General features: G+C 32.9%; 1 long non-coding RNA gene across 1 annotated transcript; it reads left to right on the forward strand.

The window, feature by feature from the left end:
• The first annotated feature begins 573 nt into the window (after positions 1-573).
• On the forward strand, positions 574-9,422 carry LOC127720060 (uncharacterized). The gene is made up of 4 exons (XR_007990605.1): positions 574-610; positions 884-1,044; positions 1,707-1,883; positions 9,219-9,422. It is a non-coding gene; the product is annotated as an uncharacterized LOC127720060 (long non-coding RNA).
• The last annotated feature ends 5,696 nt before the right edge of the window (positions 9,423-15,118 follow it).

Raw genomic sequence — 15,118 nt, forward strand, 5'->3', positions numbered from 1 at the left:
GGTTACCAGAATTGCCAGAGTCCCTTGTCTGTTATATACCAGATTACTGTACAGGAATAGATTGTTGTTACAACTTTGACTACCTGGATTTGTCACTAAACATAAACCTATACATAGATACCTGTAATTACCAGATAAGAGGCAGGATAGAAACACTAAAGTTTGAAATAAATTTCTTTGATTATACTTGGGGTAAGTCATATAGAGGATGTTTGTACATTAGTCACCTTAAGGGAGCTATATAACAGAACCTGATTTTATGGTATTGTGTGGCTATCCACTATTGAATGTTAGCTATTCAAATGGGGATCTTTTATTTAAATTGTTGAAAAGACATTCATGGTGCCAATTTTACCTGCACCAGTTGCGCCTCGAGGCCAGAATATTTGAAATCCAAAACTTATTGAAAAGCTGATAGTTCCTTACTATTTTTCCTTGCATATTAGTGTGAATTATGTCTTCAATGGAAACGTTACTGTAGTTGTCATGGTGCACTTATGCATGATTAATGTTGAAATTAATGGTGTCATTTTAATTTGATTTTAGCTCTTGTTATGTTTTATTAAGGTGACGTCAAGGAAGAAAGATTACAGGAAATTTTCAGAATAAAGTAAGAGATTTATATATTTATTTATTTTCAGTATATTCTGTCCAAATGTCTGATTTGTTTTATTACTATGTTCACTGTCTTATCTTTTCTTTCATCATTAGAAATTTTTAGAAAAAATGAGAATACAACCAGACCTTGCAATGAAAGAGATGAGTTATAAAGTGTGAGCACTTTCAGATTTGTCATGTAGCTACTTTCTGTTTGCACACATATCTCCAATACTTATATTGAAAGTGCCTTTACTTTTTGCCTCATGACATATACTACTTACAGATTCAAAATTGAAAAGCTGACTGACCAGAAGAAGTTTATAGTAGATTTGAACTTCAGTATTTGCCTTGAGAAAAATTTATGTAAACCAACACTAACAATCTTCAAAGAACAACTGATACCACAGCCTCTATGTGATATGGAAATGGACTTCAAATCACCAAGTAGGTATTAAAAAATAATAAGATACCAATGGATAATAAGAAATCATATGGTGTAGAAAAATCCCATTTCTAAAAGAAAGTAAAAAAAAGAAGATGAAAAGAAAGACAACAGTCCTTAAAACATTACAAGGAAAACATTCAGGAACACAAACCACACTTAAAAAACATTGGTTCTCCGAACGGTAAGGTGTACCTTGCTGCCAGTGGCACCCATCATTTTACTAATTTAAAATCATAGAGTAAGTAATATTTTGCAATAAATGATAACAGACTGGTAGATTAGGAATAGTTATAAGGGATGCAAAGAATGGATACTAGCTCACTATTGCTTTAGTCAATTATAAAAGCTTTAAACTGTTTCATATTTTTTATTGACTCATTGAAATAGATGAAAACTTGCATATATATTGTAATGATTGAAATCAGTCAAGTTATAGAATTGAATTGCGAAAAAGGAATAGATTATAGATTTGACATTGTACCAAAAAATGCAGTGTGTGACAGTATACAGTATGTAAGTTAAATATATATTAGATAACAACTAACATTCTGCCCTAAGGTCATCACAATGCATTTCTTAAATCCTCACAAAATTGATTACAGTGCAGAGTTTGAAAGGAAAAAAACATGAAAATATAATCAATATTCTTTTCATTTTGAAGATATATCCTTGTTTGATTGGATGGGAAACAAAGGTTTAGGAATTGGACAAAGTTTAACATCAGCACTTGCAAATGAATTGATGGAATATTTGGGTTTAAAGCCTTTTCTGAATGAAGTACCATGTGATAGGAATGAAATACCATATAAAGATGCAGTTGATGGTTGGAACACCACAGGTAACTGTTTTATATTTTTGCAAGACATCGTGGGTGCTCATAATGATATATTTGACCAATACAGTTTGCAATTCGTTCAAAAGTTTGAATGAAGATGGAGAGAAACACTAACAATAAGTCCCAAGTAAAATATAAACCATTTAATTAGACATTCTTTGCAGGGATTGCACAAACTGCTTGTAACTGATGTCATGTTTAAAACAGTTAACAACAATATATGTCGCAATTTCCAGCTCCAGGCCCATCTCATTGAAACTATCCTGACGACTTCATTAAGGCGTTATTGCCCTTAAAAGACAAATTTTACCATATTTTTTCATTTTTTACAGGATGTATTATGGTATACCTCTGTCTATTTGGCCGTCCATCCATTGTCTACATGTCTGACAATAACTCAAAAAGGCTTTCACCAATTTTCATGAAACTTTCTATTGTGGTAAGCTCCCTTTGGATTCTTATAAATTTTAGATTTTACGTTTCTAAGTTATGGAATTTTATTCATAAAAAATGTGGGATTTTCCAGTTTTCTGACTATAACTCAAAAATGCTTTGAACAATTTTAATGAAACTTTGGTGTTTTGTTTTTATCTATTGAAATAAGCTCCCTTTTAATTTTTTTTTAGATTTCTGATATGACATTGTGGAGTTATGGAACTTTATTAGTTGAAAACTGTCCAGTTGACTATGGGAGTATCATGAACTCATGGCACAGCTCTTTATTATACCCCATGCAACGAGTTGCGGAGGGTATAATGTTTTTGACCAATCCGTCTGTCCGTCTGTCCGTCCGTCTGTCCGTCTGTCCGTCCGTCAGTCCGTCAGTCTGTCAGTCCTGTTTCTTGTCATCGCAACTCCTCTCAAACCACACAACAGAATTTCACGAAACCTTTTTAGATAATAAGGACATACTATGTAGTTGTGCATATCGACAGGAAATTACGATTCAATTTTTTTTCTAGGAGTTACGCACCTTTGAACTTATTTACTTTAATGTACTACTGCAACAGTTTGTCATCGCAACTCCTCTGATAGACACACAACAGAATTTCATGAAACCTTTTTAGATAATAAGGACATACTATGTAGATGTGCATATCGACAGGAAATTACGGTTCAATTTTTTTTCTAGGAGTTACGTCCCTTTGAACTTATTTGCTTCAATGTACTATGCAACTGTTTGTCATCGCAACTCCTCTGATACCACACAACAGAATTTCATGAAACCTTTTTAGATAATAAGGACATACTATATAGATGTGCATATCGACAGGAAATTACGGTTCAATTTTTTTTCTAGGAGTTACGCCCCTTTGAAATTATTTGCTTCAATGTACTATGCAACAGTTTGTCATCGCAACTCCTCTGATACCACACAACAGAATTTCATGAAACCTTTTTAGATAATAAGGACATACTATGTAGATGTGCATATCGACAGGAAATTACGGTTCAATTTTTTTTCTAGGAGTTACACCCCTTTGAACTTATTTGCTTCAATGTACTACTGCAACAGTTTGTCATCACAACTCCTCTGAAACCACACAACAGAATTTCATGAAACTTTGTAGATAATAAGGTCATACTATGTAGATGTGCATATCGACAGGAAATTATGATTCAATATTTTTTCTAGGAGTTACGCCCCTTTGAACTTATTTGCTTCAATGTCTTCTGCAACAGTTTTTCATCGCAACTCCTCTGAAACCACACAACATAATTTCATGAAACTTTGTAGATAATAAGGACATACTATGTAGATGTGCATATTGACAGGATATTATGATTCAATTTTTTTTTCTTACACATTTTTTATTTCTCCAATGACAATGTGAGGACGTGGGGTATGTGAGCGGGCTCACTAAGGTTCTTTAATTGCCTTTTATCTTGAAATCTTTAAAAGATGGATAGAAACTTGAAAAACAAAAATTATCTGCAAGAATCTACCAATAAGTCAACTTTGTTGAAATAGTCAGATGACTCCTTTTCTAGAAGAGGACAATGATGATTTTTATCAATATCATTTGTTTTTGCCTAATATATTACAAAAATCTTCTCTCAAATTACTAGGCAAAATTTAATTTAACTTAGCCACAATCATTATTTGGGTACTATGTGTCTGATGAGTCAGATGACCCAGCCTGCAAACCAACATGGTCGACATTGCTAATAATAGAACATAAGTTTTTTCTATTATCTTGAAAACCGCTCTGAATAGAGAAATTATGACTGGGGGCAGAATTGTTTCGAAGCTTTAGATCTAACTGCTGTCCATTTATGTCAAAACTGTCAAATTTTTTCATAAGAGTAACTGCTCTTAATGTCAAACTTTACCTTTTTTTCTTCATTTTTGCCTATTATTTTGAAAACTATAATAGATAGAGAGAAACTTTTATTAGGAAAAATTGTCAGAAAGACAAGATCTACAAAAAAGTGGGTCTCTAAAAACACCGCAAAGGACCTCCTTTGTGCACAAAGGAGCACAAAGGAGTTTGATATGAGCAAAAAGGACCTGAAATTCATTTCAAAACATAAAAATATTATAATTCATGAAGAAAAATGTAAAAAAAAAAAAATCAATTTCAATAAAAATTGAGATTTTAATAATGTACGATTTTTAGTTATCACTGGTATCGGTTTGGAACCGACTTTATATCCGGGTTAAGTGATAGTTCGTGTATGTGAATTTTTAAATAGTTTAAATATATTAACATAAATGATAAAAATGTCAATTATTATTCTTGATATTTTATTGTTGTAATTTTTCAAGGGTAAAGCATTACCAAAACTTCGAAAATTATATAGGATAGCAATGTGTTGTTGTTGTTTTTTGTTGTCTCATATATCATCACTTTGTTTTCTTACGTATGATAATATTTTTAAGTGAAGTATAAGAATACTTGCATTATAACAAAAAAGTCAAAACTTTATATTTCCAATTATGATTTATTAAGATAAAACAAACATGATAAATAAATACATATGATTTAACAATAACATTTAAAATTTTGGTTTTGTCCTCACTGCAGCTGTCCTTGGCCGGTGACGTTGACCAGGCTACTTGGCGAGACATTTAACCTTCGGTATCGCAAAACCATTTGCCGCTCTTAACATATTGTCACTAAACTTTTTGACACTGGCAAGCTTTCTGTAAAGCACTTCTTTTTCAATTTGGGAAAGACTGTGCCATTTGGAATGTTGTATTCTGTGTTTCTTGAAATTTCCAAAAAGTTCATAATTGCCGTTGCCAATTATACTGCGTCTTAAATCTATGTGGTGAAGTTGTATCACATTGTAAATTTTATCTAAAAGTTCTGGTAATTGATGAGGTTTCCAGTTCAGTGCTACCTTAAACCGGTGGTTCATGGACTAACAGTTATTGTTTGTCCAGAGTCTGTTAGAGTCATATTTGCGATAGGGTTGATTAACATAATTGAACAAGCTGTTTTTAAGTCTTATCTCATAATAATTGGCAAAACACGGAAAGCTGTTTCAAAGTTCATTGGACTTGGTGTCGGTGTCATCAGCTGTTGCTATGCCATTGTCATTAAAAATGTCGGACATAATCTGCGATCTTTGATTAGTTGTTAGAGGCAGCTTGTTTTTTATGTAATCTGTTACATTGTCTTTTATGTGCTGTCCGGCTTTGAAAAAACGCTGTCTTATGCAACTATCAAACCACCTTCATCGTCGCTACCAAGTTTGACGTCGAAACATTGCACTTCCGTTAGTATCTGAGCTTTGAAGTGTGAAAAGAAAGTGTGGTAAGTCTCCATGGAACCGTCCCAATGGAAAAACACTGGCCCAATGAATATTGGATGGTCACGAGTTGACTTCGAAATGACCTTTTTGTTTTTATAAAAGTTTGTCACAAAAACTGAACCTAAATTGAAAGTTCTGTCAACACCAAGGACTGTACTAGGATCAGCTTGCAAGTGTGTTTTAATGTCAGCTATCTGCTCAGACGTGTAACATATGATGGATGGTGGCTTACTGTTATCCTGTGTATATACAACCTCTTTCACAAAGTCATGATCATTTACCATTGACAAAATTTGTAGCACTTCATCGTCTATGTTGGCTTTGGCAGCATGGGAAACCTGTTTTTTGTTGTAATGTTTTTTTGTATGGACTTGTTGAAGATCTTTCGGTGCGTTATCAGGGTCTTTAAGAACCCCGTCCTGATACATTTCGATGCAGGATTTCTTATTATTGAGTCCCTCGTTTATACGATTCATTATTGAAGGGTCTGTACATATAAACTCATGTGAGACGTGTTTGGCATTACCATGTGTTGTGTTGGTAGTTGGACATGAGCCTGTATACTCGACAACGGCTATATGTTGGCGATTCTGAAATGTTGATGGTAGTTTGTTAAATGCACTGACTCGTTTCTTGAAAGTTTTGTCCCTTTTAAGAGGGATGTAGTAACGGTTAAGTGTTAAAACAGAGTCTGGATCTGGTTGAGGATTGTAAGGCACGTATGTTTTTTTGCCTTTCACTTGTTTCTTGTAGCAGTATAGTCCCTCTTTAACAAAAGCAATGCGAAGAGTGTTATTAGATTGCACAACAAAAATAGTGTTCACTGTATGACCACCATGACTGTCCCAGGCACCACAGTCATCAGAGTACTGAGAAGGCTGACCATTTAATTTGCGTTTTACATTGTCTGAATTGTCTTTCTGGTCTTTTGGGATACTTGCCAATGGAGTTGTGTTAACATCGATAATTGCATGATACAAGTCATTTACTGTTAGATTTTTGCCATTTGTAAGACTGTTAGATGACTGTTGCACAGATGAGTTTGCAGTTTGAGTCGATAATGTAGAAGCAGAATGGGTTGGTGTTGATGTTTGCATGGTATTTGCTTTTGTTGTAGAACCTGGTATAGGTGATAAGTTTGGTAAAGGTGATAACAATAACTTCCAAGGTGTGCTTTTGACGGCACTTGGAGGAGATGACGCCTGAACAGACATTGGCGAAGTTGGTGTTGGTGATGACAATGGGTCACGTTGGATTCGTCGTCTTTTCGGAGCAGATGAACCGAGTGGTGGAAAATCTGTAGTGCTATTAAGAGAAGGAGGCGACGGTGAATCAATCCGATAGTTTATACTTGTCGTTGTTAGAGTTTTGAGGAGCGGAACAAAGTGGTCAGCATACCAGTTGTGTTTAGTTTGATAGCCTTGAAGACATGTCCACATAACTGTCAAAGTATCAGTATCTATTGTTGGCTTTTGTGGCATGACAGTCAAGTTTAAAATTTTAAAAGGACGATCGTTAATGCCGTTTATAGGTGGATACACTGATTTTATGGGCACACCAATAACATTTGCCAAAGCAAATATTGTCCATATTGATGAGTAACCCCCTGGAGACGCACAAGAAAACACCGAGGCAACATAGTTGGATGATAAGGTCATCAAACTTGGAGTTACGAGTAAAGACATGATACAGCTTTTTAGTCTTATCATTTCTATGGCTGTACAAACATGCAATCTGTTGAAAATTCTTGTGTTCCGCACAATGACACTGACACTGAATAGAACAAGCAACCGCCATTCGAGAAAACAAATATATACTTTGTTTTACAAAATTTTTATTCTGCACAAAAACAAAGTATTTACCGAAATTTTCTCACGTGACAAATAATATATTTCTATGACGAAAGGGAACGGTATGGCAGTAATTCTAAAGATAGGAAATGGGGTTGAATTTTTTCAATCCGTTTTTCAGAAATTTCAATATACACTTTGTTTTATCAAATTTTTATTCTGCACAAAAACTAAGTATTTACCGAAATTTTCTTACTTGACGAATAATATATTTCTATGACGAAAGGGAACGGTATGGCAGTAATTCTAAAGATAGGAAATGGGGTTGAATATTTTTCAATCTATTTTTCAGAAATTTCAATATATACTTTGTTTTATCAAATTTTATTCTGCACAAAAACAAAGTATTTACCGAAATTTTCTTACTTGACAAATAATATATTTCTATGACGAAAGGGAACGGTATGGCAGTAATTCTAAAGATAGGAAATGGGGTTGAATTTTTTGAATCCGTTTTTCAGAAATTTCAATATATTCTTTGTTTTATCAAATTTTATTCTGCACAAAAAAAAAGTATTTACTGAAATTTTCTTACTTGACGAATCTTAATCAGAACAAAAATGTATACACAGCACAATGAAGAAAAGTCTGTAGAGCTTGGTTATTTGTGTCGTTGGGTTGCTTGTTACTGACATATATACATCTTCTCAATTCATTTATTTGTATTTTATCCACCTGATTAATGGATAATCAAAATTTGAAATAAAAATTGGATATTGAAATGTAATTAATTATTTTAACAAATAGTTTCTGAAATTTACTTTCTGCTATGTATATGTTCATACATAAATGGTTATATATATAATTGAAAAAATCATATATCATTTCAAAATTTTAACATTCGCAATATCAAAATTTAGACTTTTTGCAATTGCAAGTAGATATTTTGCATATGGTTAACTATTAAAATAATTATACTAAAAGAAATAAATACCGTATAAAGAATCATCTACGCTAAGTAGCTTGTTAATTGGAACATTGAAATCTTTACAAACAGTGTTAGCTTAATTTTTTCTCTCCGGTTTAATGTCCAGTCTTTATTTATATGTTCATGTTTTCTCAATACTTTTCAATATATAATTATAGGTATACTAACATCTTATCGAAAAATGGCCGTAATCTTATGCATAATCGTACCGGTTACGGAACACGGTTTCGTAAATCTTCAACTTTATACCGATTTAACTCGAGTATTTTAATAAAAATTAATATTTTTTTCGTGAGAAATGCCTTTCCCCCCATTTAATAAACAATTTCAGGTCCTTTGTGCACTTATCATACTCCTTTGTGGTCCTTTGTGCTCCTTTGTGCACAAAGGAGGTCCTTTGCGGTGTTTTTAGAGACCGCAAAAAAGTTAAATGGCTGAAATCGTCAGAGGACTCATTATTGCTCTTTCATGATGATTTTTACCAAAAAGTGGCCAATGTTGAAAATGCAGGTGAGCGACACAGGTTCTTAAGCGCCTTTAGTTTGTGTACGTTTTAGATGGCGATTGAAAATTAAATAATCAAGGAAAATATATTTGATGAATGCCTGATCTTTGTACATGTAAAAACCAAACACAAGATGGACAGGCAGAGCTTTGTATAGTTAGGTGTCCTGTATTAATATTTACTGTACCAGTTTATAAATTAATCGTTTCAAACTGTTGACTGAACTGGTACAAAGATTGATCTTCATCTTAATTGTGAGCATGGCATATACTAATCGAGTATTTTTCTTACAGCTTGTCCTGTCAATATATCTTTACCAAAAATACAAAGTACCATAAGCTGTACACTACCAGATTACTGCACAGGAGTTCATTGTTGTGTTGAAGTTGGAAAAATTAGAAAATCATTCACAGTGTACGCAGATATTGATGGCTGCAATTTAAAATTGTCTTTTGGAATTGAGAAAAGGCATTTTGAATTTACCTTGATTAATTACAAATGGGGTAAGTTCTGTAATTTGAAATAGAACTAGTGTGAAATTGATAATCGTCTTACTGCTGAACAAATTCATAAAATTATTATATTATGTATTGTTTAATTCATTTCTTTCAGATACACTTAAAAGGCTAGGGAAAAAAATTAATTTTTGAATCAGATAAGTTGAAGGCTTTATGATTCAAATACAAAATAGTATTAGATAGAAATCATCTCTGTTTAGTCGATACAAATCACTATCAGCAAATCACCATATATACACAAAAAGGATATTTTGTTATGGTACACGTCCTATATGTGAAAGTACAGGAAAGCTAAAGAAAAAACCAACGATCACTAATTAGCTCCATCATGTTCTTAAACACTCCTAGAAATTGATAGGACTGAAAGAGAATATTTTATTCAATAAACAAATGCATATAAAGATTGAACTAAACAAGAATGTGTGACTGGAATATTCGTGTACTTTGCAAGTATGAAACTGGTTAAAGTATAAGTGGGAAAGTACCTGAATGATTGACAGATAAAAAAAGGATTTTATCTACTCTCTGGGGCTCTTTTCACAAAAAATCTTGCGACAATAATTGATTGTTATACTGATAATGTTCAGGACTTTTTGCCAGTATTTTTTTCATAAGAATTTTTGTGAAATGAGTCGCAGATGTTTATGAAAGGATGTACACCTCAGAGGACCCCAAAATTTCTAGAATTAAACTTTTTTTCTTAACTTGATTTTTTGGTTTATATGACTAAGATAGTAATTGTTAAAGAAAAAATCATATGGTGGTGTACTTCTTTTTTGGCTACGGCCATTTGCAAGTTATTTTTCATAAATTTTTACCCATTTTGGGCTATTAAAAAAACAAATCGCAGTTTCACAATTAAACCTTTTTTCTTACTTTCACTATAGATGAAGTGGACCAATCTGATTAAATTGAATTAAAAAAACTATAGATTGGTGTTGATATTAGAAAAGTTTATAAAATTTTGTTGCTTTTTCTTGTCTAATTGACCATACTGTCAATTTTGTAAATTTGGGTTTTTTCTCTTATTTTTTAGAACAAAAAGCATATTACTTCACCTTCTTTGTTATAAATAATTGCAAAAATACATATCTAAGAATTTGAAAAGAAAAAATTGATATGGGATGTACATATTTTTGGTAAAAATCATTTCTTTGTACTCCTCACCCATTTTCTTAACATTTCAGCTGATGACACTGACTGGGTTGGTTATAAAATTATATTTTTTAAATTCATTGATATTTTCCACTTGTATCACATGTTTTAGAAATAATTCATGAACCAGATTTCAAGAAGACTGAAACATCAGAACAATACATCCTTAAATCTAAAGTATAAAGTAATGAATAATAACTTATTTGTATGATTTTCAGTTTGATTTTATGATTGACAATTTGAATGGTTCTTTCAGGAACTGAAGAAACATTTAGTTTGTTGAATGTTGTTAAGATAAGGTAAGAATTTGCTGACATTTGCAGATATATGAAAAAATATTAGCTCTATTGGCTTAAAAGGCTGGGTTGAGCTGTTGCATCTGTCATCTTCTGTTTTATCATAACTGCAGAGTGTAACAGAGGAATGGTTGGTCTGGATCACCTCCATGGTTTGAAGTTTATATAAGCTTCTGACTTTTTTTTCAATTCACCTGCCATAATTTTAGTCTGTACTTATAAAAGAATAAGCTCTATTAAAAACATGTTACTGTATGTAGATTATACAGAATTCTCTTACAGTCATTATTATGCCTTGACTTGATTGTTTTTTTTTGCTTCAAAATTAAGTGAACTTACCAAAAGTCTTCAAGGAAGTGAAGAGATGCACACTACATTTTATTTGGGATCAGGTTGATATTTGGGTTTTCTATAGCCAAACAGAGTTGAACCCTATATATATATACTATCATTACCATCATTACTGTTAATATATCATAGTAATTTTTTATGCCACTGCTGTAGCGGTGGGTGCATTAAGTTTTACCCTTGTCCGTCTGTACGTACGTACGTCCCAAAATTGGTTTCCGTTCTCTAACTTGAGTTTGCCTCAACCAAATGTTATGAAACTTATACACAATGCTAATTACCACAAAACACAGATCAAGTTTGAATTTTGGTGGCGTCACTATAACCGTTCTAGAGTTATGCCCCTTTATAAATGGAAAAATTGCAAAAATTTTAGTTTCCGTTCTCTTACTTAAGTTTGCCTCAACCAAATGTTATGAAACTTATACACAATGCTTATTACCACAAAACACAGATCAACTTTGAATTTTGGTGGCATCACTTTAACCGTTCTAGAGTTATGCCCCTTTATAAATGGAAAAATTGCAAAATATTTATTTTCTTCTAAATATCAAGTAATTTTTAAAATTGAAGTTATCTTCCTTTGTCCATGATTATAGTTGAATCAACTACAATCAATGCTTTATACAATGTTTTATTTTGACTTCCACTGATTCAAACACAGATCAAGTTGAATTTGGGTAGTGTCACTTAAACCATTATTGAGTTATGCCCCTTTATAAATCGAAAGATTGCAAAATTTTTAGTTTCCATTCTGTAACTTAAGTTTGCCCCAACCAAACATTATGAAACCAATACACAATATTCATTACCACAAAACTAAGATCAAGTACAAATTTTTTGTTTCCGTTTTCTAACTTTAGTTTGCCTCAACCAAATGTTATGAAACTTATACACAATGCTTATTACTACAAAATACAGATTAAGTATGAAATTTGGTGGAGACACTTTTACCATTCTTGAGTTATGTCCCTTTATAAACATAAAAGAAACTTATACACAACCGTTCTAGAGTTATGCGTATTTACAATTAGAAAAATTGCTGAATTTTTAGTTTCTGTTCTCTACTTAAGTTAGCCTCAACCAAATGTTATGAGACTTACACACAATGCTTATTACCACAAAACTCAGATCAAGTTCAAATTTGGGTAGCGTCCCTTTATAACTATATGATATGCAAGCGGGGGCATGATCTGTGTCCACATGTGGACACTATCCACATTTTTTTTTTATATTAGTAAAGAATTACAATGTTTTAAATTCAATGTAAACTTTTCTGGTGCACATAAAAAGCATTGTTAAATGAACAAATAATTATGACTTTGTCCTAAGCCAGTTCCCTTTTAAGTCAATTTTTAGATTGGTGATGTTAAATGTTTGATGCAGGGTCCTTAAGCTGCCATAACCATCAACCTAACAGTGCCAGGATAAAATCTACATATTTTTTTTATAAAAGAAAAAAACACTAATTAGGATCTTCTTTTAAATGTGCAAAGCCTGATACACTTCCTAATATATTTTGGTTGGAAACTTATTCAAAGCTGTTGATTTTCAGGTTTTCTGTCCATGATCTGCAAGGGGAAAAGAAGTATCTTTTGAACTTGAAATTGAGTGTATGTTTGGAACCTAATGGTGCTTGTTTGCTGTCAACTTCAATATTTGACAATTTAAAACTCCCAAAACTAGCATGTGACTGGACAAATTCTGGATTTAAGATTCCAGGTATACATTTTAGGTCTAAGGTGTCGAACATGTAGTAATATTTTGTATTTGAAAAGATAGAATATGAATAAATGGAGCTGTAGGAGATGGATGCATCTATGAGACAGCAGCTCAGCAAGAACATATATTCAAAAGACATTTAAAAGTCAACATGCAGTCTTCATTTTTCAGAAGCATATTTCAAATGTTCAATTAGAAATTGACTTATATATAATGTGATCTCTATTGGTCATTTACTCATAATTTCAATCTGGACTGCTGTATTATTAAAACCGCAAATAATCTATTAAAATAGAAATTGATAAGATGGTTTTGTTAATACGAAAAAGGCAACAGTATAAAAATCAAGTAGTAAAGTTCTGCTTTAAGGGTATTATTTATTTTGCATTAACATTCATAGCCAGTCAGAGAATTGAAACAGTTACTGTAGTACCCTTTTTCCAATTTCTTTTCATATAGATTTTTCATTGGCAAAGTTTAAAGCAGACAACAGTATACTAGGACAGGTGAAAGGGCTACTGCTTGCTAAGCTACTGGAGGAACTAGGAGTATCTGCCTATCTTCTAGAAGTACAGTGCAGTAGAAGTTTACCACCGTACAGTTCCTCAACAGACGGTTGGACTAGCAGTTAGTGTATAATATAATATAAGTTTGACCTGAACTAATGTTTTATTTATTAATCTTATGTTATGAAAATAGAGACCCACCCTTCCCCCCTTTGCCAATGGTGCTAAACACTGCCTCTTTTCAGCCTCCCTGCCAACGCTTGATATGGCATGACTTATATAACGTCCCAAATCAAGTTTGGATACACAAGAAGGATTCAGCGGCCAAATAGAACATAAGGCAGTGTTGGTTATATTTCAAACAAAGACAGGTTTGGGAAGACTAACCACAGTTTATTAAGTATGCATGTAATTATTTCAATTATACAATAATTGAACATAGCTAAATGAATTAAGGCAAATACAAAATGTATGTAATGCATGAATACAAAAGATAAATGCTGTGTAATAAAAACTGTGGTTCTCCAAAATAGAAATCCAAACCTGTATTTAGTGGTAGGGGAATAGTATATATATATATATTTGTACATAGAAAAATATGATCACAATGATATTGAAAAATTTTACAATTAGAAAACCATTTTAGACCATTTTGGGAAGTGCTTTTGCAAAGACATTCATAACAGTCTGTCGGTGAGTGAAAGAAGGATCTAAATAATTTTTGTATGCATCACTCTTCCAATCCCCCTGTGACTGAATAATTTCAGAAGGGACGCCACATTCTAATGCAAATGTTGCCCCGCCTCTACGAAAACTGTGCCCGGAGTACTTAGAACTGTCATATCCCAGAGATTTTAAAGACTGTTTTAATCTGGCTAAAAATCCATTATATGTAAGGGGCATTAACTTGGACTTAGCGGAAAACATAAAAGCTGACACCAAATTATGAGAGGAGGGGCATATATCAAACGATAGTTTCAAAGCTTGACAGGGACAGAAGGGGGAACCTGGAATTATAGGTAAAGGTACTTCTAGAGCTCTTTCCCTATTTTGTATGGTCTTTGTTTTCCTGAGTGTTAAAGTTGCCCCCTCCTTCGAAAACTTAACCGATGCCCTATTCAAATGCCGATCAGGATTAAATTCCTGTAAAGATGGTGTAAAAAGGTTTGATTTTCTGAAAAAAGAAAAAAAGGCTACTAAGCAAGCTGCCCAAAAAGTTATATCCAAACTTTCATCTAAGTCTATAGTGGTAAAAATGCCAGACAGTATTTTAGGATTTATGGGTAACTTTGGGCGTTTTTCAGCCCCTAGAACTCTTTTGACCCCTTTTAAAACACCTTTGACAAAATGTGTATCAATAGGGTAAGGCAACTCAGCCTCTTCATGCAGGAGGCGCACAATATTTAAATAATTGACAACTGAGTTATAACAAAGCCTTTGTGTTAGAAAAACAATATATCTGGCCAAATTGTCTTTGCTATTGGGACCATAGGAATGAGTAAACCTCTGCAAAAGGATTCATAACTTCTAAAATACAACATATATGTCTTTTTTGTCGAGTCTGCAAACATCCTGCTTTGGAAAAACAAAACTAGGCTATCCAACTCCTGCACCTGTCCTGCACTTGGAATGCCTACATAAAAGATAG

The sequence above is a fragment of the Mytilus californianus genome, unplaced genomic scaffold, assembly GCF_021869535.1.
Source record: "Mytilus californianus isolate M0D057914Y unplaced genomic scaffold, xbMytCali1.0.p SCAF_11, whole genome shotgun sequence".
NCBI classification, from domain to species: domain Eukaryota; kingdom Metazoa; phylum Mollusca; class Bivalvia; order Mytilida; family Mytilidae; genus Mytilus; species Mytilus californianus.